Here is a 24944-nt window from a genome sequence, read left to right as displayed (position 1 = left end):
AGTTCGGGTGTAACCGAACATTACATACTCAGCTGCCAAATTACAGCATGCAAAACTTTTAAATTACGTTCTTTTAAAAGTGCGCGGTGCCACGCCCATTGTCCAAAATTTTAATAATTTTCTATTCGGCGTCATAAGGTCAACCCACCTACCAAGTTTCATCTCTTTATCCGTCTTTGGTAATGCATTATCGCATTTTTTCGGTTTTTGGAAATATGCGACACCGAAAAAGTGGGCGTGGTTATTGTCCGATTTCGTTCATTTTAAATAGCGATCTGAGATGAGTGCCCAGGAACTTACATACCAAATTTCATTAAGATACCTCAAAATTTACTCAAGTTATCGTGTTTACGGACGGACGGACATGGCTAAATGAATTTCTTTTTTCGCCCAGATCATTTTGATATATAGAAGTCTATATCTATCTCGATTAGTTTATGCCATTATGGGGTACCGTTATGCGAACAAAATTAATATACTCTGTAAGCTCTGCTCATCTGAGTATAAAAAGTGTATCCATGTTGGTCTACCAGAATTTTAGCACAATTTGCTCCGCCTACCACACCAAAGAGCCTGGGTTTACTCCAAAGGCAAAGCAACATCAAAATTTTAGAAACAAGTATTTTCAATTAGAAAAAATTTTCCCTAAATGGTGTCACCGCTTGACAGTGATTTGGCAAGCACCCCGAGCGTATTTCTGCCATGAAAAGCTTCTCAGTGAAAACTCATCTGCCTTGCAGATGCCGTTCGGAGTCGACAGTTTGTATGAAAAATAAAAAAAGACACATCGTATATTGAAAGAGAAGCTCAGCCCAAAATCTCTTCTGATGTTTACGCGCCTGGCATTTATTTATTTATTTAATACACCGATAACAAATTTACCTATAACGCTCGAAATTAGGCCATACGAGTATTTATATTAAATCACGTACTCCCACATTCAGCCATACACATCTTCATCATTATCATTCCTTGAGCTTCAATTTGTAAATACACTAATGTACAAAGCTAATTGTTGAAGTGGAAGAGTGTGCATAGGTAATTAATATCGATTGGACATAAAGATTATTTCGTTATGTTAAAACGCTAACACCAACTCTCTTTCCAATTTTCCAACGATAAATAACAGCTTGAAGTTGAATGCCCTTTGGCTAATTGTAATTAGAGGAGGCCTTTTAGGGGAAAAGTGGATCCGTAAGTATTTAAGTTATATTTGACACAGCGTTCAGCTTTATTATAACTTTGAAATAAAAAAACTTTGGTTTTACTTTTGGATTGCCTAAAAACATTTATGTGTTCAATACCGGAAACAGGGAAGAAATTTTCTAGTTAACGGTGAGCAAGTTGCCCCTGCATACTATCACAGAAAACTGCTCACAAACGATAAGTACTTTGTACAAAAACTCCACAATTCTTATTGCTATGAAAATATTTCGAAGCTTTACTCATTTAAGACGGGTACGAAGTACTATATTTAGCTCGCTGAGAATTCCTGTTACGCTTACCGTAAAATGAAGAAATACATAAGTTGCTACACTGAAGGAATAATCTTACATTGGTTATCTGTTAGAGCTACTAATCAGTTTTACGTGCGATCTTAACCCTTGCCGTTTTCTAGGTAGGACTTCTTAAAACTATCACACACAATGCACATATAGCATGCCCACCCTGCTCTTGGTATACATATAACGGTACGTAATTGTAAAGAAAAGTTCGCGCTATCTTCTTTGCCTGGGTTTTATTAGTCTATTCTCTTAAGTTTTTCAGATTAAAATATACTCCTAGTCCTTCTTTAAATGTATTGTTATAAGATACTTTTTACTTGATTGAAATAAGAATAGAAGAAATAAAATTTGAACACAAATGACGGGAGGCGCTTAACTCCTTCATCAGCAACGTTTCGGCATCGCTGTTCTTACTATTCAGCTATTATAGCAGTGATGCGCTTGCCTTCAAAATTTCTATTTCTATTCTGCTTCTCGCTAGTTTATATACATAGTGCTGTGACATCTGCCGGTGAAGCATGCGCTGTAATATTTGAATAGTTAGAACAATGACTGTTTAGGACTTTTTTGTTTGACCCTGTGACCACAAAAAGAAGGGCATAACTGTATTTTGATTATATCGAGACCAGTAAAAAGCAAACATGCTCCACGGGATGAAAAAGGAGCTAAGTTGATATTCTTCTTATTTTAATGAAACCAGAATATTGGAAAAGCAGTGCCGCATACTATGTCCCTGGAACTCTTTTATACACCTTTTCACTATGCACTATTACTATGACTGAACATTTGAATACGTAAAGGCACCAAATAACATAATTGGTCCCCCATAGCAGTATAGCGTCATCGTATATTGGACCCACAGTCTACTTAGTTCCCTACCTTCACTTCGATGGATCTCTTGTTTCCACAATCGAGGTGGAAGGTTGACGCAAAGGCTCTCAAAAATCAGATGTAGCAACACACGTGGCTACAGATAGTTACAAAGTAATGGAAGGAGTAGAGTCTGCGGTATACTGCGCAAATACGGAAATAAAGAAATCCTAAAAGCTGCCAGATCAATGTAGCGTTTTTAGGCGGAGGTAGGAGCCATTACTAAAGCACTAGAAACACTGGAGAAAAATATTGTAAACTGCAGCTGCTGCAGTTTTTAGAATTACAGCGAAGCCGCAATTAAAGAAATAATCTCGCATAGCATAACATCTAAAAGTGTCATAGAGTGTTAGTAATCCTTGAAAAGAGTTGGAGTAGGGAGAAATAAACATATTTAATGATTTGATCCCTGGGCATATGCGAGTAGATGGAAACGAAAAAGCGGATGAGTTAGCTAAAAAAGCACATCCCTCGAACTTTGTACTATAGATGTAGCAATCAGATGGACAGAGATAAAAAATGCGCTGAGAGCTGCATATGATCGACTGACCAGGAAAGGTGTGGAACAAAGTGCGAGACTGCAGGTCTTCCAACTTTAGACTAACAAAATTACCCTTATCATTGAAAATAGGTGACTGTAAGTTTTAAATGGGTATTCTGACTAAAGACTGACTTCTGAGTTCACATGCTTTTAAATTATGTCTTGTTAGTGATAGAAATTTTGGACATTACTAGTTGGAGGAGAAAACGATCGAGCACGTTTAATGTTCCTGCCCTGCGTTTGTAAGGCTAAGAATCCAGCTATTAGGACGAGAAGCAGCAAGTAGCATAGGTCCTAGAAAGCTTCAAGTATTTAATAAGAGGACGCAGTTATTTTATATTATAGATCCCGGTTGCTGATAGCGTTGTTAAGTTTGGTCATTGAGCAAACCTTTGTCAAAACTACGGACTCATTCTGTCTATGGGAGGTCCTTACTGACCAGCCAGTTCGGCCTATAGGTACATTTTGCATGGATTGTTTTCACTACAGATTTGCAGATTTTTCCTACTGCCAGTAAATTGCTGGTGGTGCGACAAAATTTTAAAGTTTTGCAAATCCTATACATTTTGTCTTTTGCATTTATTTGATGGTTTTGTCTACATAAAGGAAATAATTTTTTGCACAAATGAACATTTTTAATTAAATATTAACATGAGCATCAATCAATTTTTCATAATTCATGTTTGTGTGCATATCCGAACCTGCAACTGCCTTAACTTATTTCACGGGACGGTTACAATGGGATTACTTACACATTCAAGTGTATGTAGTTGTATTGATTAATGTGAAGTATGCGATATGTTTGTATTTATATACCGTATTTCAGAGCAACCCAATTGAGTAATAATTAAAATTCGTTTTAAGTGCTACTGAGCAGCAATAAATTAAATTCATATGAATTTTCCAAAGAAAATAAACCAAAAGAAAATAAGCAAGGGTCTCTAATACTGTTTTCACACAGAACCTTAATGATCTCATTTCACCTGCTAATGAAATCGTAAATTTTTTGCTTTCACACAAAAGTAACTGCTCGATTAGTATGAAGGATGAGACAGACAATCATGGCGGAACGATACAAGGTGGGAGCATGGTGACATACCTACAAACAAAAACAATTCCATGTACTTGTAAATTCGATGGACAAATGTCAAAATCGTACTGCGCCGGTAGTTGATGTATCAAATCAAATAAAAAAGGTTATAATCAGCTGTTCGATGCGCCCACCTTGTATCGTTCCGCCATGCAGACAATGACATTTGCTTTGAAAACTAAGAAACTGAAACGGAAGCGGAACGCTGCCAACAGAGTTGCATTGTGCTTTTGACTTCATTAGGCATTCGATTAGCTACTAATGAAATAATAATAGATTCGAATTTTGTAGGGAAGATTGAGCTCAATAAGCGTCTTAATGTAGAAAATTGCCTTTATTATTCAATAAGCCGTCTGTGTGAAATTAGTATAAGTTCGGGTGTAACCGATAATTATATACTCAGCGTGAGCTTCAATTATACACTTTATTTCAGATAAATTACTTTTTCGAATTTTGTTATAAGGGGTTTATTTTATTTGAGGCTCTAGAAATGTTGTGTAATGCTTGATCGAAATATGGGCGTGCCATCCCCTATTCACAAAATTGTCTCACAATTTCCTCTTACAATAAAACTTGGTAAGTGAAATATCATTGATACAAAACTATTTTTTGCTAAAATATAGCTTATTATTATAGTATACTACCCTTTTAAACGGCCTTTATATATAAAAGTGGGCGTGGTCTTTAACCGATCTCGTCCATTTTTGCTAGAAATATTTCCTGCCATAAGGAAAATACATGCACCCAATTTTATTACGATACGTTAATTTTTCTTCGAGTTATGGCTCCCGAAACATAGAAAACAGTTTAGCGGTGCCACGCCTATTTTCAAAAATTAAAATTTTTTCTTTTTCATGTCAAAATTTCGCTTCGGAAATGAAACACCCTTAATATAAAGCTCCTTTTAGCACCCACGATCCTTTTAAAAATCTTACATAAAAGTGGGCGTGGTTCTCAACCGATTTTGATTATATTCACTCAGTCCATATAATTTGGGAAGGATAGTGTCCCTGCCAAATTTCTATGTCATAGGTAGGTAGGTTGAACTGGCCGGTCCATGAGGACCTCACATAGACTGATTGAGTCCGTAGTGTTACCAGAAGTTTTTTTTAACGCCCAAACTGAAAAACCCTATCAAAAACCAGGACCTATGTTATAAAATAACTCCGTCCTCTTGGCAAATACTAGAAGCTTCCTAGGACTTAAGCCACTTGCTGCTTCTAGATCTGACAGATGTATCACTCCTAATAGCTGGAGTCTTAGCCTGGCAAGTGCAGCGCACGAGCACAGAACGTGCTCGATCGTTTCCTCCTCCAACCCGCACTTCCTACATCTGCTATCACTGACCAAGCCTAGTTTAAAGGCATGTGACGCCAGAAGGCAGTGTCCAGTCAGAATACCCGTCATGAGTCTACAGTCCTCCCTTTTTAATGAGAGGACCAACTGTGTTAGTCTAAGGTTGTAAGACCTACACATAATCTTCGACACTTTACAGCTCCGCGCTTGAACCCACGCCTTTCCCGCTTGGTCGATCATGTGCACCTCTCGCCTTCGCTTAATCTCGCCCAATCTAATTGGGACATCTACGGAACAAGCTTCAAGTTCTATGTTATATCATTAAGGTCTTTTGATTCACGGATTGTTCAACTTCCAAATTCGATTGGCTTTATGACGAAAAACATAAATTCCAAAAAATTTTGGAATATGGTCGTGGCATCACCCACATTTGGAAGAAGAAAATTTAGTAGAGAGATAGCAGCGGTACGGAGTGCATGTTTGGGCATGCCCAGATCCTGAAGCAAGTCCCCGAAACATTCCTAAAGCTAGACCACACAATACCGTCGCCTTAGGTTAGGTTAGGTTAGGGTGGCTGCCCGAGGGCGCAATTAGGCCAGTAGTATTAGGCCCGTTGTGATACCACGAAAAACACCTTTACCTTTCCTCTTCGAACCATTTTGAGGACCTGATGAAACCTACCAGGTCCTTGACGTCATGCTCCACAACCTGGCTCAGATTATCAAGAAATGGAGCTCCCAGAAATCGCTGCCGTACTCCGCTCAGTGCTGGGCAGTTGCAAATGAGGTGAACCACCTTTTCCTCCATCTCATCCTCTTTACAACTCCTACAGCAACGACGATAAGGCGCTCCTAACCTTTCTGCATGCCTACCTATGAGGAAATTACCCGTTAGTGCCCCCACAAGTGTGAAAATTGTATCCCTTCTTCGGTTGTACACGTGACGGGATCTTTTAGTATCCCATTTAGGCCAGGTTTTTTTCGATGTTCGACACCACGGTGTTTCTAGCCATCTTTCGTCGGCTTGACGGTAGATGTGCTCTTTCAGCATTAGCTTGCATGTGGACGGGGGCATACCTAAGCGTTGTTGTCCAGGAAGAACCTGCCTGGTTGCACCCTGCCTAGCGAGTTCATCTGCAATGCAGTTTCCCTCGATATCCCTATGTCCAGGGACCCATGTGAGGTGTACACGGTTCTGTTGAGCCTTCTTTCGAAGAGATCGGCGACAGTTTAGTGCTAGTTCAGAATTGAACGAGTGGGACCCAAGAGATTTTATGGCAGCTTGGCTGTCGCTGAAGATAAAAATTTCTTTGTCGACATTGCATGTCCTTATCATAGCTGCGGCTTCCATTATGGCTAAAACTTCTGCCTGGAATACACTGCAGTGGTCGGGTAGTCTGAATGAGAGCTCGAGGTCAAGGTCGCTTGAGTATACTCCACCTCCAACTTACCGTTTAGCTTGGAGCCGTCCGTGTATATGGAAATGCTGCTGCCCATATCAAGGCACTTATCCGACTACATCCAGGCATCCCTGCTGGTTATGTTTATCTTAAAGTTGGTTCCCGTAACTGTTGTGGTCGCGCAGCGATCCGTGCTCGGAGGAAGAAAACTGCATTTGTTTAGTATACTTGAGTGTCCTGTGGTCTTGTTGTTCTAACACGACAACTCCCTTAGACGCAGGGCTGACGTTGCCGCTGCTCGATGACCAGCTAGATCCAATGGAAGGATGTCAAGAATGACCTGAAGAGCTTCGCTGGGCGTTGTTCTTAGAGCCCCGCTTATGCTTATCATGCTGGATCTGTGGACTTTACCCAGCAAGTTTAAGTTTGACGCCTTGCTCAAGGCTGGCCACCATACCACTACCCCATACAGCAGTATGGGTCGGATAATCGCGGTATAAATCCATTTGCATATGTTGGGGGTGAGTCCAAATTTTTGCCAATGCTCTTTTACACGTATATAATGCAATGTTCCCTTCTTTTATCGCTGAATAACGTTCTCCTTCCAGTTCAGCTTTTTGTCCAAAGCTACACCTAGAAATGTGGCTTTATCTGCCAGGCTTAGGCGCACCCCATTTAGTTCTGGCAGGTTTAACGATGGTATTTTGTATCGCTTGGTATATAAGACAAGCTCAACTTTATCGGAATTGACGCTGAGTCCACATCAGGAAGCCCACAGGGAAACCTCTCGCAATGCTACCTGCATCAAGTCGCATTAAGTTTGAGGGAACTTGCCTCTGTAGACAATCGCTAGGTTATCAGCATACGCCACAACCTTCCCGCTCCCCCACTTAGTATCTCTTAATAGCGAGTTTACCGTTAGGTTCCATAGTAGAGGGGAAAGGACACCACCCTGGGGCGTGCCCCTTGCGACAAATCGTGTTATATCAACCGTCCCCTGAGCAGTTGATGTATCAGTCCCACTATGGGCTATTTACGTCCAGACCAGTTAAAGCATTGTTAACGGCATCTGGACTTATATTGTTGAATGCTCCTTCAATGTCTAGGAAGGCCACAAGAAAATAATCCTTTTCCATATATATTGTCGCCTTACTGGCACAACAAATTTTCCACAAAGATCTCAGAGAGAAGCGAGTGGGCAAATTGCATGGAACCGGCAAGCCAATAAATTGACTTCTTCACGGACGGCTATAAACTGAACAACTGTGTTGGAAGTGAAATATTTTCAAGGAAACTCAATATTTCACGCTGAGCTTATGTCTATCTGGATGACTAACTCTATTTCCATTTCTTCCGACAGATTTTTTTTTCAAGTTGCCATAAAATCCCTGATATGTAGTGACACATCGTCACTAGTGGCGTTAAAGTGCAGGGAAGCTCTTAACAAGCATAATATATGAAGATCACAGTTTCATCTCGAAAGATCACCAGCTTTCAAACAATCATCTTTGCTGGCTAAGTGACTCCTCTTCTGAATACTTACAAGCGCTGGCTGCGATCTTTGTTTACGGAATAAGCGAACGCGAGATGGGGCATGAAAACCAACATGTCCAGGCAAATCTGGTCCAAGCTGGACGAAAGGAGCTTGCCATCGGTTATACTTCCTAATCGCCTCTCTATTAGCCCATTAGTTGGCATTCTAAGAGGTAGCTGCCCATAGGCCTCATGTGGGCTTGCAAACAAATGACTTCTGCCGATGCTGCATAGACGAGGAAGAAATAGAAAGCGTAGGGCATTATCTATGCCACTGTCCCACGCTGTCGAAGACGAGGTAACGATGTCTCCGCAGACATTCCTTTTGGCGCATTGTGGAGCTGAAATCCGCAAGTATGAATGAAATTATGCGCTACATTAGGCAAACGCACTGGTTAGCTTCATGGGTGTATGAACCACGTTCTACAGAAGGGAAACAAGGGCTCCTTCGTGGTATCACAATGGGCCATAACGGCCTACCTGAGACTCCGCTTGGACAGCAGCGGAAGCGGCCGCTCTAACCCAACCTAGGACTCTTTGTTTCTGTGCAGTAGATTAGGGACTAATGTATGCGAAAACATCTAGATAGCCCAAAGTTTGATCAGAGCAATGTCTGACGAGACTGCTAGTTTTTAATTAACAAAATATACATAGTTATTAGCAAGTATGGACAAGACTATCTACGACTCTGCCGAAGACCGCAAACCCTTCATGAATGGAGCAAACGGATGATGTGATAAAATTTCAAAAATTTGTATTATATGAACAATCGTTTGTGTAAGACTTTTTTATATAGAGAACTGATATAAGCTATATATTCGAAATACATATTTGATTCGTAATCCAAAAACAAGTTTCATGGTTCTTGCTATCAGTTAGAGATAGATTTGGCGATGACACTCATATCTGAACAATCGTTTGTATGGAATACATATTATATATGCCACCGACTTTGAAGATTTTTTTTAGACAACTATGCAGGCCAATTACGTGTGCCTTTCGCGAAGTTTCAAGTTCATAGCTGTTAAAATGTGAAAGAAAAAGCGAAACTCTTCTTATCTGAAGAATCGATTGTTTGGGGAATATACACTTTAGTGATCCGATCCGATCGGCCGGTATACAAAAATTAAGCCGTTCACCAAAAATCTATGCATTTACTCCGAAAATTGAAGAACTACTTTGCTTTCAAACAAACAAACAGATGGATAGACAAACATGGCTTAATCAAATCAGCTCGACATCCAGATCGCGTCGGTACACCCTTACACAGGTGAAACTACCCTGCAAAAATCGTTGGACCATGTGGTCCACTGGAGTACCTACCATTCTACTCCACTGTAATGCAACGATGGACCAACTCATGTTTCTACACGAACATGTTGTAAGCCGATTATTGCTCATTTCTAACGATTGTAATCACTACACGATGTTTATTGGACAGTGGGTACTCCATGGAGTACTCTGATGTAATGCGGAGCTGGATTATATGGTCCGGTCCTAGGACATCGCAATGTTAATTGGACCATATGTTTTGTATGAATTGTGGTTAATTTTGGAGCACTCGCTTGGTCCATAGCGAGTACTCCATACATGCATGCATGGAGTACTCGCGATTTGTGCAGGGTACTGTATGTTTGTTTGTTTGTATGTAACCGACTACTTTGGACTCGATGTTGATTCACTTTAAAAGGGCGATGACAATTCAATACTCAGTTTGATGGAGGGGTGACATAAGATCAACGAACACAAGTTCAATTGACTTTATGACCACTTCTGATAGCACTAAGGTCAGTCGAAACTTTACACATTTATCAAGAACGAATGATAATGCAATAATTTAATGCGGGAATGATGTAAGATCAACGGGCATAAGGTCACTTTATTTGTTTATTATTACGGCTTTTTAAGCCCAAAACTTAAAATACTACAGCGAACTAATACACTTTTAAAAATTTATATTATTACTAATTTAAGGCTGTCGGAATGCAGGAGTTTCCGAAGAGCAAAGAAATTTTGCAGTTCCAAAGGACAAGTCTTAAAGTAAACTGTTAGGGAGGTTGTTTCCAATCATGCCCTACTCCAAGACTTAAGTATCATAGTCTTAAAACATATGCTGTCGATCAGCATAACTACTGGCATCTGGAAATGGATCAACCATTTTTTTGGGTGGTTGGAAAGGAAATGTTTCCAATCCCCCCCACTCCGGCTCTTATAGGGTCGAATTTATTCTAGTATATCAGGGTTCTATTATTTTTGTTGGAAAGGACGTCATTCCGATCAATACGGCGGCTGTCAATACCAGGCAACACTTTTCGAGACTAATGAAAACGGTTATAATGCTTTAGTCTCCCGTCCTTCATTGTGCAAGACAGTATACGTATTTGCTTTGTGCGAGCCATTTGAGGTTCATCTAATGGCAGCTAAGAGCTTAAGTGGTTTATAGTTTTACACGCTCCGTAATGGTGTAACATGAAACCTAAAATTGTCATCAGGTCAATTGAACTTCGAACAGATATGAATGTAATATCTTGATGATGGGGTGACATAAAGTCAACGGACGCAAGACCAATTTAACTTATCGACATGCGAGTTGGTCATAAGGTCAATTGGCTATTTAAAGTGACCTTAAGTTTTGCGACTTTTCAAACTTTGGTAACAATCCTTTTTTCGAAAAGAACTCCAGGATATGACTAACTTATGAGAGATTGTACAACTTGGAACAATAAACTTGGATTATGTCGGGGATTTATGACGACCGTCGACCGTGTGGCCCGATTTGCTTTGCCGTCATTGAACTGTTCCGGAGACAATTTTCAATATGGTGGGGTTCCGGTACGAATTGTGCTTGGTTAAATGGTCCATATAATCCAAGTGTATGGCTTTAGGTTGCGCCATCTCTCATCATATCAATGTTATTGTTATTATAATTACATATGTATGTATGCAGAATAAATTCCTATTGATCGATGCAGGGAGATTGCCTTTGTATGCATGAAACATACGTATGCATGTATGCATGTTTTTCTAGTGCTTTTGTATGCATTCGGCATTAATACAACCATATGCATACAGCAGTAGTACAGAGGGAGTAATAGAGCACGCATGCTCCCTGAGAAATTACAAGTGTTAACAAGTAAGGAAGACTAAGTTCGGGTGTAACCGAACATTACATACTCAGCTGAGAGCTTTGGAGACAAAATAAAGGAAAATAACCATTTAGCAAAATAAACCTAGGGTAACCCTGGAATGTGTTTGTATGACATTGGTTTCAAATGGAAGGTACTAAAGAGTATTTTAAAAGGGAGTGCGCCATAGTTCTATAGGTGGACGCAATTTCAGGATATCGCCATAAAGGTGGACCAGGGGTGACTCTAGAATGTGTGTTGTACGATATGGGTACCAAATTAAAGGTATTAATGAGGGTTTTAAAAAGGAGTGGCCCTTAGTTGTATATGTGGAGGTGTTTTCGAGATATCGACCGAAATGTGGATCAGGTTGACCCAGAACATCATCTGTCGGGTATCGCTAATTTATTTATATATGTAATACTACGAACAGTATTCCTGCCAAGATTCCAAGGGCTTTTGATTTCGCCCTGCAGTACTTTTTCATTTTCTTCTACTTAATATGGTAGGTGTCACACTCATTTTATAAAGTTTTTTCTAAAGTTATATTTTGCGTCAATCCAATTACCATGTTTCATCTCTTTTTTCATATTTGTTACAGGAATTATGGCATTTTTTTCATTTTTCGTAATTTTCGATATCGCAAAAGTGGGCGGGGTCATAGTCGGATTTCGGCCATATTTTATACCATGGTAAAGTGAGGTCAGATAAGTACGTGAACTAAGTTTAGTTATGATCTATCGATTTTTGCTCAAGTTATCGTGTTAAGTGCCATGCGGAAGGACAGACGGACGACTGTGTATAAAAAATGGGCGTGGCTTCAACCGCTTTCGTCCATTTTCACAGAAAACAGTTATCGTCATAGAATCTATGCACACACCAAATTTCACAAGGATTGGTAAATTTTAGTTCGACTTATTGCCTTAAAAGTATTCTAGACGAATTAAATGAAAAAGGGCGGAGCCACGCCCATTTTGAAATTTTATTTTATTTTTGTATTTGGTTGCACCATATCATTACTGGAGTTGAATGTTAGCATAATTTACTTATATACTGTAAAGATTTTAAATTTTTTGTTAAAATTTGACTTAAAAAAAATTTTTTTTTTTAAGTGGGCGTGTTCGTCATCCGATTTTGCTAAATTTTATTTAGCGCACATATAGGAGCAACGTGCCTGCCAAATTTCATCATGATATCTTCAACGACTGCGAAATTACAGCTTGCAAAACTTTTAAATTACCTTCTTTTAAAAGTGGGCGGTGCCTCGCCCATTGTCCAAAAATTTACTAATTTTCTGTTTTGCGTCATAAGGTCAACGCACCTACCAAGTTTCATCGCCTTACCCGTCTTTGGTAATGAATTGTCGCACTTTTTCGGTGTTTCCAAATTTTCGATATCGAAAAAGTGGGCGTGGTTGTAGTACGATTTCGTTCATTTTAAATAGCGATCTGAGATGAGCGCCTGTGAGCTCTGCTCAGCTGAGTATAAAAAGAAATAAACGTGTATTGTATCCAATTAATGCCTCAAATATCGATGTTTCACGCATACATTTACAATTGCGATATATACTTACATATTTTTAAACTCTGTAGCTATTTTTAGGAAAGCAAGTTAAAAGTTCAATTCATTTTCATACTTGTAAATCTGAAATTAAAAAAAAAATAGTTTTTGTATTATTTTTGTCGGTTAAAAGTATAAATTAATTTACTACAAATGCTGTTAATTATAATATGCTAATATTTGTATGAATATTAATTAGTACATGTTTTATAGAAAAGCCTTAGAAAGGTATGCATGTAAAATAAAAGTAATTAAATTTGCTTCAATTGTATACAAAACTTTAAACTATGAACCCATTTAGGGAGACTATCTAAAATTTAAACAAACAGTAATACGTTTAAACCAAACACCCACACAAATAAAACAGCAACACAACAGTACAATTGAAAATTAAATCAATAGCTTATTGCTTTTTTCAAAATGAGTTCTATGACTAGAACAACATTTAGTTTTTTTTTTGATAATTTTTCTACTGAGGTACATCCTAACGGACGATTTCCCTCATGTGTCATGTCTTATAAAAGAAAATCTATTTCAGTGTTGTGCCATCTTCAGAGCCATTTTTCATTTCGATTGTTTATGCCAGATGCCTAAGTAATTTATTACCAGATAGCCGCTCTCGGCTTAACTATATTTTATTTTGTCAACAAGCAATTGCTTAGGTCAACAAAGACCTCACATAGACTGAATGTGTTCATATTGTTACCACAATTTTTTTGACGACCAAACGGAAGAACCCCATTCTGGTGCCAGGAGTTATGTTATATATCAACTCCGTCCTCTTGGCAAATACTAGAAGTTTTCTAGGACCTAGCTTAATTGCTGCCTCTAGATCTGCCAACTCTGCCGCCCCTCATCGCTGGAGTCTCGACTGGCGAGCGCTGGGAACGAACACATAACGTGATCAAACGTTTATTTCTGCAGTTCGCACTTCCTACACTTTCTTTTACTGACGAGGCCTAACTTGTAAGCATGTCAGTCCAGAGGGAAGTGTCCAGTTAGTAACCACACCGTGAGCCGTAAGTCTTCTCTCTTCAGAGATATGACCCCTTTTGTGATTCTAATATCGTAGGATTTGCACATGATCTTAGACATTTTGTAGTAGTGGCTTTCCTACTTGATGGATCACTGTCTTCTTTAGTTCTCGATCAGCACAGTAAACAGCAGACCTGGCCGCTTCTCTTAATTTGGAACTATACGTATGCACGTGAGTAGCATCTTCTGCAATTTCTGCTCCCTGGCACCAACCTGCTGGCTCAATTGTGGCCCCAAAATATATTTCGAGGCACAGGCAAGACACCATATATTCCGGTTGCCCAATATTAGATGGCGCTATACTGTTATGGCCATATGGCCTGCACTCAAGCAGCCCCGAAGCTTTAAGGCTTGTTGCGGTTGCTAACGTAACTCTAAAGGTAGCTTTAAGGGTTCCAGTTATGCTAATCATTGATACTCTAGTTTTTTAGTATACGTACTTTTTTGTGTAGATGTCCACCAAAAATGAACCCCATAGTAAAGTTTTGGTTTGAAAATTGCCGTAAATACGAAATGAGAGAGTTTGAGTGATAGGCCATCCTACCATCCTCTTGCATAAATACAGTGCCGCGGAGGCTCTGTTCGCTGAGTTTCCACGACAACTTAATATCTAGTATAACTCCTAGATACTTTGTACTAGATTTTTCTTGCAGTGTTACCCCTCAAAGCTAGGGAATTATATTCCATTGTCAGATTTATATTAATGGTGATTGATGTTATTATCAATAATTCTTTGTATTTTCATTACTTCTCGTGTTTTTCTTTCATTTTTGCAAAACAAAACTGGCCGAACGGATTTCATTTCATTTCGAAAATGTATACATAAGCCTAGATGCTACTTCTCGAAGATCACCTTTAAAGCAGTTCCACTAAGCCGCCTATATTATGTGGTAATGCAGGTATAAAATGCTAGGAAAGCTCCTGATAAAATTCAGCTTTTAATGTCATAAATTCGTCATTTGAGGATCTGGCTGCTAACGAAATTAGTTCTGTTGACTGCATATAAGTCTTTAGGACGTGAAATAAACAAGAAAAGCTAGAAAGATGGATGTGCTAAGGTCATATCTAGGTTTACGGTAGATAGCCTCCGTTACGAAATAGACGAAAAGACCCACGAAGCCCTTCGTAATAATACAAGCTCAACCTCTATACTTTTTAATATCGAACGGACCTGTAAAATCAAAAACGGTGCATGTAAAAGCTCTAGACAAATTCGTTCGTTCTAAGGGAAGGGAAGACATGATTTGAGATTGCGTTTGCTTCTTTTAAATAGCGGCTATCTGGCAAATTGTGAATGAATGATTTGATCATAACTTTAATCCAGGTCCCACGAAATCAGTGGACAGGGGAACGCCGCAGGGAGGGGTGCTATCACCTCTGCTGTGGACGATGGCCATCAACCAACTGCTCATGCGATTTGATGAGGGACCCGTAAAACTTACGGCTTACGCGGTTGACGTTGCAATTGTCATAAGTGGAAAGTGCCTTCCAACGATTAGCTCTTTGATAGATCGGGCGCTTCGGGATATTCATACCTGGGCATCAAATGTCGGGTTGAAAGTCAACGCCGATAAGACGGATATGGTCTTGTTTACAAAGAGGTACAAGGTCCCAAATTGGACCAGGCCTAAGTTAGGAGGGGTGACCCTACAGGAGAAACCTTGGACAAAGTACCTAGGAATCATCCTAGACAGTAAGCTGTCATGGAAGCTCAACGTGGAGGAGAGAGTGAAGAAGGCTTCAACGGCACTTTATGCATGTAAAAGAATGCTGGGGTGTACGATGGGCTTATCGTACTCTCTTTCTCATTGGGTTTTTACAGCGATTGTAAGCCTTATCCTATACTATGAGTTCTTGTTTGGTGGAGAGCCATACAAAAAGCAACCTACCTCAAAAATTAGAAGGGTATGCAGACTATCAATGCTTAGCATTACGGGAGACCTGAAAACAACCCCGAGAGGCTGCGCAAACGGCGGACGAGGCGATACATGTGTACACATATGGTTCGAAAGTAGTGGAAGGAGTAGGGTCTGCGGTATACTGTGCTGATCCGGAAATAAGCAGATCCTACAGGCTGCCTGATTACTGTAGCGTTTTCCAAGCGGTAATATTAGCCGTAACCAAAGCAGTAGAAACCCTGGAAGAAAATAGCCCAAGCTGCAATCGTGTTAACTTTTATATTGACAGTCAAGCAGCAATTAAGGCAATAATCTCGCACAGCACAGCATCTAAATGCGTGTTAGAGTGTAAGCAGTCCCTGGAGAGAATCGGGACTGGGAGAAGCAAACATCTATATTGGGTCCCAAGACATATGGGAATAGATGGGAATGAAAAAGCTGATGAACTAGCTAAAAAGAGTGCATCCCTTGAAGCTTGCTCCGTAGACATCCCAATTAGACTTGGCGAGATTAAGCGAAGGCGAGAGGTGCACATGTTGGACCAAGCGGGAAAGGCGTGGGGTCAAGCGCTGGGCTGTAAAGCGTCGAAGATTATGTGCAGGTCTTACAACCTTAGACTATCAAAGTTGCTTCTATCATTAAAAAGAGAGGACTGTAGACTCATGACTGGTATTCTGATTGGACACTGCCTTCTGGCGTCACATGCCTTTAAATTAGGCTTGGTCAGTGATAGCAGATGGAGGAAGTGCGTGCTGGAGAAGGAAGCGATTGAGCACGTTCTGTGATCGTGCCCTGCGCTTGCCAGGCTAAGACTTCAGCTATTAGGAGTGATACAGCTGTCAGATCTAGAAGCAGCAAGTGACTTAAAGCCTAGGAAACTTCTAGTATTTGCCAAGAGGACGGAGTTATTTTATAACATAGGTCCTGGTTTTTTATAGGGTTTTTCAGTTTGGTCGTTAAAACAAACTTCTGGTAACACTACGGACTTATTCAGTCTATGTGAGGTCCTCATGGACCGGCCAGTTCAACCTAACCTAACCTAATCTAGGTCGAACCATTACCCGAACTAGTTTCCTCAGACCCACTTTCCTAACATTTCGGGTTTATATTGCTACCAATACCTCCATCTCCTCCAAATTTATACTTCTGACAGCCTTTCTTAGTGGAAAAATTTTCACTTCTTACTTGCTTACTTTGCCACGTTAGCACCGCAGTCTTAATCTCATTTTCTTGCGATTTCGAAACTCCCTAAAAGTTTTCGCATACCCAGTAAACTTCAGTAGAAACAGGATATAACAGACAAATTTTGTTTTGTTGATTTTCCGGCAGAGTGGATAATTGATGTATATTCGGACGGGTTTCCGTCATGCTTTGTTGTTTGGAGACAAACCGGTTTCGGCGTTGTGCCATCCTCAGAACCGATTTTCATTCTGATATGCTGTTGCCGATTGTCTTGCATTTGTAGTTCGTAGGTGCATGAGCAGATGCTGTAGGTTCATTCCGAATCGAGGATGGATATTACTGCAAATTTGTGAAAAGATTAGGGGGAATGAGCTGATAGTGTTAGTAGAAGTTTGCTCAGCAACCAAACTGAGTATCCCTATCAGCAATGTTCGACCTGGGTGAATCGAAAACCAGCAGTGGGTTGGCGCACACGGATCGATCTCGGGAATGGGGTGATGGTTCACTCGAAATGAATAAAAGAAAAACGCAAGAGGATTTTCCTCTTTATAAAATGGTATTTAATTAGCGTGTAAGAAATTTAAATGATTACAGGGTATAACTGAATTTACTTTTGCGTGAAAAGTGGCGGCGGTGCTCCTGGGCGATGTGTCTCGGTTGGCGGTCGATCGAAAAAGAGGCCGGTTGTCCCGTTAATGACAACCGCTAAGCCGCGAAAAGTCCTCTGGTGTTAAAAAGAGGAAATCCACACACACAACCACCCCCACATATATGTACGTGTATGGGTGCTGACAACCTGCACACACACACAGGCATGTGTATGAAATGCATGCATGGGTGACGTCAATCAAGTAAAAGTTAGGCATTGGGCCTAAACAATTTGTGTGGCCGACTGAGGCAGGTAGAATTCAGTAATTCTAATAGTTTTACTTTCTCGGTGTGTTTTTTACTTTAGTTCGTTTATTGTTCTGTGTTTGTCTGTTGTACCGTGTTTCTTGTAAACAAGTTTTAGAGATTCAAATATTGTGTGAGAAATTGTGTTTCTCTGTTCGTTTATTATGCTACTGTCGACTGTTTTTTGTTTATACATTTCCATGTTTTCGAGTACGTTCAGACGTCGGTCATTTGATTGTACGTGAAAGACGTTGACTGTTTTTCAGATTAATGTTTGCGCCTAAAGAAAGTTCTGCATAAAAAATTCCGCGGAGCTAGTTTTCCTATATTCTTATTTGACTCCATGGGAAATCGATAAAAAGCTTCTTAAAATTAACATAAAATTTCCCCCCGCGAAGCTTGTTTGCTTTTGTGTTCATCTCACTTAAGTAAAATTATGATTATGGTCTTTTTTTCCGAATGGTGACATGGTCAAATGGAAACGTCTTCAATTTTGAAGGCTCTAAAGTCAATTGGTCCTATGGCCACTTTAATTGGCCAAATGACCTTATGTCCAATTCAAAAGCCATAGGGTATGTAAGTTGATCTTATAACCTCTTGAAGTGGTCATAACGTTAACTGACCTTACGTCTTTTGACCTTGTGTCACACTACCATAATGTTATGGCATTGTCATCGGTCCTTGATACGTGTGCAAAGTTTCAATTAAACTTATGGCTATTTGAAGTGGTCATAAGTTCAATTGATTTAATGTCCTTTGAGCGCGAGATTCATTCTAAATATGGTCAATTGACCTTATGTCATCTCACCATCAAATTATTGCAAATTCGTCGATCCTTGATACGTACGCAAAGTTTAAATTAAACTTATGGCCATTTGAAGTGGTCATAAGGTCAATTGACTTTGATGTATATTGAAACGATTTTCCGTCATCCCTTGTCAAATTGGGTTTCGAGACAAACCGGTTCCGGCGTTGTGCCATCATCAGTGTCGATTTTCGTTCTGATCTGTTGCTGTCGTTTGTCCTGTATTTATAGTTCGTAGGTACATGAGCAGGTATTGTCAAACAAACTATAAATACAGGACCAATGACAACAACAGATCAGAATGAAAATCGACACTGATGATGGTGCAACGCCGAAACCGGTTTGTCTAGAAACCAAATTTGACAAGGGATGACGGAAAATCGTTTCAATATACATCATTTTTCCACCCAGTCGGAAAATCACCAAAAAAAAAAATTATTAAAAATAAGTCAATTGACTTTATTTCCCTTGAGCTTATGTCACTTCCAAACCAAATTATTGCATTGCCAAGCTAATAATAGCTAGGTAGAAAGCAAAATTATTAGATGTCATGAATGAATAGAAAAGCTGCCCTTGTAAAAATTTTAAACTAAAATTTTACTAATACATAGACACATACAAATCTATAAAAAAAACATACGCTAGGACATTGAATTGAAAGAATATTTTGGTCTAAGTTGTGTGTTGTATTTATTACATTATCCCGACTGAAGGTCATATTTTTGACAAGTTTCCTTTCTCGCATTTAGAAATCTTTGAAGTAGCTTGCGTTCGTCTTTCTCGTTCAAGTAAAATCGGAAAATCGTTTCAAAATTCACATATATATTTCTATATGTTTATTCAAGGTGCAGGAAAATTTTAATAAGACTACACATACGTAGGTGTTTTATTGAAAGGCACATTAATTCAGGAGCGGAATAAAATAGCAGTACAGAAGCAAATTCAAAATCTATTTTTCCTTTTTTTTTGATTAGCTTATTAAGTACGTGCTCTTAAAATGTTATTCAAATTTCAGTCTGGTATATAGTCTCCAGGAAAAGTTGTATACACTGCTTGAAGTAATTCTAATTGAAGTTTGTTTAATGAGATCTAATTTACTTACTTAATTGGTGCCATATATGGCCGTCCAACAAGTTGCCAGTCGTTTTCCAACTGATCCTTCCAGCGGAGTGGGGGCCAAACAACTTGCTACCATCTTGGCCGGAGCATCATTTTTCGTTCGCATAATATGGCCAAGCACGCGTAGACCCTGCTTTTTAATTCGCTGGGCTATGTTGATGTTTGCGTAAGGCTCGTACAGCTCATCATTAACTCGCCATCGCCAACGCATAGAGGTCCATAAACCTTTCGAAGAATTTGTCTCTCGAACACTCCCAGAGCCGCTTAATCTGTGTCCATGCTTCTGCACCATGACAAGTGACTTTTAGAGCATGACTTTCGTTTGCCGAGAGAGGACTTCACGTTTCACTTGGCTGCTCAGTCCAAAGTAGCATTTATTGGCAAGAGTGTTTTTTTGCTAGATTTATGGACTGACGTTGTTGTAATGCGTTAATGTTATTTCTAAAATACACAAGTCCTTTACTATTTCGAAATTATGGCCGCCAACAGTGAAGTGATTGCCAAGACATAAAACGCACAGCTATGCAAGGCGACGAAAGACTTATCTCCCGAGAGTGGGATTCGAAACAGTAGTCATAAAGAACATTCGAATAAAGAAATTATATAATATACGAAAGCAAAAATAAATTCAGTTGAAGGTAATTTTGGAAAAGTTGTACAGCCTAAAAATGTGGCTTTGGTTGTTGTTGATGTTGTTGTTGTTGTATTAACGATAAAGCCACTCCCTGAAGGCTTTGAGGGGTGTTATCGATGTTGATGGTCCTTTGCCGGATATATATCCGGCACGTTCGGGTAACAAATCACTATTAAGGTACTAGCCCGACTATCTCGGAGCCGATTTATATGACCACATTAAACCTTCTAGACCATAACTCCATGAGGAACTTGGGGTCGCCAGAGATTCTGCTGTTAATGAAACAGCATTCGCCACGGGTAGGTGAGGTTGACAATTGTGTTGGAAAAGCTATATACTGCGCTGGCAACCCCTTGAACCAATTTGGTATTTTAGTTGCCTCCTACGACGGGGATGTGGCTTTGGTCGAGTATATTTTTTAACAGATCGATCATCGCACGAGTGCGGGCTCAACCCACAAGGTGAAAATAGAAACAAAACCGTCAGTGACAGTTCTAATAAATTTTTTGGGCCGCTGTGGTGTGGTGCTAGCATGATCCGGCTACCACACCAAAGATTCTGGGTTCAAGTCACGGACAAGGCCACATCAAAAATTTAGAAACACGTTTTTTTTTCTATTAGAAAAAAGTTAGTCTTAGCGCCCCCGTCAGTGATTTGGCAAAAACACCGAGTGTATTTATTGGCATGAGAAACTATTCAGTGAAAACTAATGCGAAGTCGGAGTAAAACATGTACGTCTCATCACGGCAATTTGTAGGAAAAGTTAAAAAGGAGCATGATGCAAATTCGAAGAGAAGCTCGGCCAAAATCTCCTTGTAGGTATGTCGCGCCACGTACATTTTATTTATTTATCAGTTTGTTTGTCTCTTATTAGTTCCTTACCCGTTTCTCATAGAAAGGTTACATATTTGTCATCGATGTTATATTAAAGTGTTATGGGTATGTGTATTATAACCAGCCTATGAGTTGTTTCTAACAAATCGATGACATACCGATAAAAAAATGGTAACACTCCAATAAGAAATCGATAACTTTTCGATAGCAAATCAATACACTATTGATAACAAAATACACAACACTCCGATAACAAATCTATAAGTTTCATAAAACAAATTGTTTTTATCGATAATTTTTCGGTAAATAATTGATACATTTTTGATTACAAATCGAAAACTTTTCTACAGCACTCCGATGAGAAATTGGTAACATTCCGATTACAAATCGATAGCATATCGTTAATTTTTCGATGACTTGTCCAAAACTCTTCGATAGCAAACGGATAAATCATCGATTAAAAATCGATTTAATTTTAACTAATATAATTAAATTTAAATAAATTTTTTTAGTTTTTTTTTATTTAGTTTTAGTTTTTGTTATTTTTGTGTTATATATACTTTTTTATTGTTATTTATAATTTTTTTAATTTTATTTCATGTAATTATTTTTGTTGCCTTTTTATTTTTATTTTGCTTGATGTTAAGTAACTTCATTTTATTTATTTTATAGCAAATAATTTTATTATATTTTGTTTATTTTTTTATATTTTATTTTGTGTTTTAGAATTTTTTTTATTATATAAACTTTTTATACAGTTTTATTCATTGTGTATTATTTCTTTTATTTTATTTTAGTTTATTTAATTTAATTTTATTTTATTCTTATTTTGTTTTATTTTATTTTATTTGTCTCAATGAAATTTGGCACAAGGATGTACTTTGTATTATTATCGGATCCGGTAGGATCGGACCACTATAACATATATCTCCCATACAACCGATCGTTCAGATAAGACGATTTTGGTCATTCCCGCCGCAATTTAGAAAGTATAAACGTGAAACTCGGATTATATATATTCTAATATATCTTAGAAGATATCCTGAAAAAATCACTTTGATCGGAGCTATATATAGTATATATCCCATACAACCGATCGTTCAGATAGAAAGATTTTTGGCAATTTCTCCCTTAATTTCCAATATAAAAACGTTAAACTTGGTGATATTTATTCTAATATATCATAGAAGATTTCGTGAAAAAATTATTTCGATCGGAGCTATATATAATATATATCCCATACAACCGATCGTTCAGATAGAAAGATTTTTGGCCATTTCTCCCTTAATTTCCAAAATATAAACACGTTAAACATGGTGATATTTGTTCTAATATATCATAGAAGATTTACTGAAAAAATCACTTTGATCGGAGCTATATATAGTATATATCCTATACAACCGATCGTTCAGGTAGAAAGATTTTTGGCCATTTCTCCCTTAATTTCCAAAATATAAACACGTTAAACTTGGTGATATTTATTCTAATATATCATAGAAGATTTCCTGCAAAAATCACTTTGATCGGAGCTATATGTATATAGTATATACCTATCCCATACAACCGATCGTTCAGATAGAAAGATTTTTGGCAATTTCTCCTTTAATTTCCAAAATATAAACACGTTAAACTTGGGGATATTTATTCTAATATATCATAGAAGATTTCCTGAAAAAATCACTTTGATCGGAGCTATATGTATATAGTATATACCTATCCCATACAACCGATCGTTCAGATAGAAAGATTTTTGGCAATTTCTCCCATAATTTCCAAAATATAAACACGTTAAACTTGGTGATATTTATTCTAATATATCATAGATTTCCTGAAAAAATCACTTTGATCGGAGCTATATGTATATAGTATATACCTATCCCATACAACCGATCGTTCAGATAGAAAGATTTTTGGCAATTTCTCCCTTAATTTCCAAAATATAAACACGTTAAACTTGGTGATATTTATTCTAATATATCATAGAAGATTTCCTGAAAAAATCACTTTGATCGGAGCTATATGTATATAGTATATACCTATCCCATACAACCGATCATTCAGATAGAAAGATTTTTGGCCATTTCTCCCTTAATTTCCAAAATATAAACACGTTAAACTTGGTGATATTTGTTTTAATATATCATAGAAGATTTCCTGTAAAAATCATTTCGATCGGAGCTATATATAATATATATCCCATACCGATCGTTCAGATAAGGGGGTTTTTTGCCATTTTTTTATTTTATATTTATCTTAAAAATCGTTGAGGTATGTACATCTTTTCACTATATATTTCTTATCTTATACATCCGATTATTTGGAGATTACGAACGGGATAAGATTATTGTTCAGCCCCATTCATGAAAGGTATGAAGTCTTCGGCACAGCCGAAGAAAGTCCAGTCCTTACTTGTTTTACTTTATTTTGTCTTATTTTTGTTTAGTTAAATCTATTTTATTTTATTTTTTCCCTTGAGCTCCACTTTGATCTATACATTATACATCGGTTGTATACAACAAGACATATAAAGCTATTTATACTAAATATACATGTAAGTCGGGTGAGGAGGCACTGTGACAGCACGCATATACCAACACATATGGCAGCGCACACGTAAAACACTCAAGGCGAATAACGAGCGCACAGCCTGAGTAAATTAGCTCGGAGAAAATCTAATAGCGAGCGGACAAGTCAGTCGTAATCAGCCGTCGACCAAAGCAGCCGTCGTTACTATAATTATTCGCTGTACCAACCTACTTTAATTGTAATCCACTTTAAACCATAACTTTAATTGTACTTATTTTTGAATACTCAACTTTGAATTGAATAATAAACGTTATTAATTGCATAACTTTACATTTGGGGGCTCAACCTGCCGAACCTTAATACAAATTGAATCAAACTTATGTAAGTTGCAGCCGAATTGAAGAACAATAGGCAAGCAGTGCAATAAAGTGAAGTTGGCAAAACAGTACTTCTACAGTTGCAGTTCAGTCGCAAAAAAAAAAGGGTCGTTGATCGGTCAAAAAAAAATTCCGTTCAACGCATATGACTCATGCTAGTCGCCAAAGCGCAGGCGATTCAAAAAACACCACCAAAGTCAAAAAGCAGACAAAGCAGGTAGAGGAAGTGAGACGGCGTTACAACACACGCTCAACAAAGCAGGCAACGAGGTGGAGAGAATACGCTCAGGCAGCTTCCAAGAAAGTCATGGCCGAAGCAGAGCAGCAGAAAGCAGTAAAAGAAGCAGCGGCAATGGCAGAACAAAACAAAACAGTGGAATGTAAGAATAATGAATTGCTACAACAGCTGGTGCAATTGCTTACATTGAAAACCCAAGCAGACGAAACAAAGCAGGCCGAAACCAAAATTACGGCAGAAAGTTTTGGCAAAATTATACCCGAATTCGATGGAGGAAATATGCCAGTGAAACACTGGTTTACTAACTTTGAATTAAACGCAGCTGCATACGGTTTGAACAATGTACAGAAGTACGTGCAAGCCAGGGCGAAAATGACGAAAACTGCGAAACTTTTTCTTGAATCGGTAGCTGTTTACGAATATGGTGCAATGCGCACAATGTTGGAAGACGAATTTGAAAAGTCAAAAATGTGTAGTGCTGAT

The 24944-nt window shown here is 38.5% G+C and overlaps 1 protein-coding gene across 1 annotated transcript in view; it reads right to left on the bottom strand.

Moving 5' to 3' along the window:
* The window catches only part of LOC137252021 (uncharacterized), a 490237-nt gene extending 477231 nt beyond the window's left edge, over positions 1-13006 (bottom strand). The window contains exon 1 of the mRNA XM_067787158.1: positions 12933-13006. The gene's annotated coding sequence lies outside the window, so the exon portion shown is untranslated. The remainder of the gene's footprint in view (positions 1-12932) is intronic.
* Positions 13007-24944: the final 11938 nt, after the last annotated feature.

The sequence above is a fragment of the Eurosta solidaginis genome, chromosome 5, assembly GCF_040869045.1.
Source record: "Eurosta solidaginis isolate ZX-2024a chromosome 5, ASM4086904v1, whole genome shotgun sequence".
Taxonomy (NCBI): domain Eukaryota; kingdom Metazoa; phylum Arthropoda; class Insecta; order Diptera; family Tephritidae; genus Eurosta; species Eurosta solidaginis.
Note: the sequence above shows the minus strand (reverse complement) of the source record. Positions and strands in the feature narration are given on the sequence as shown.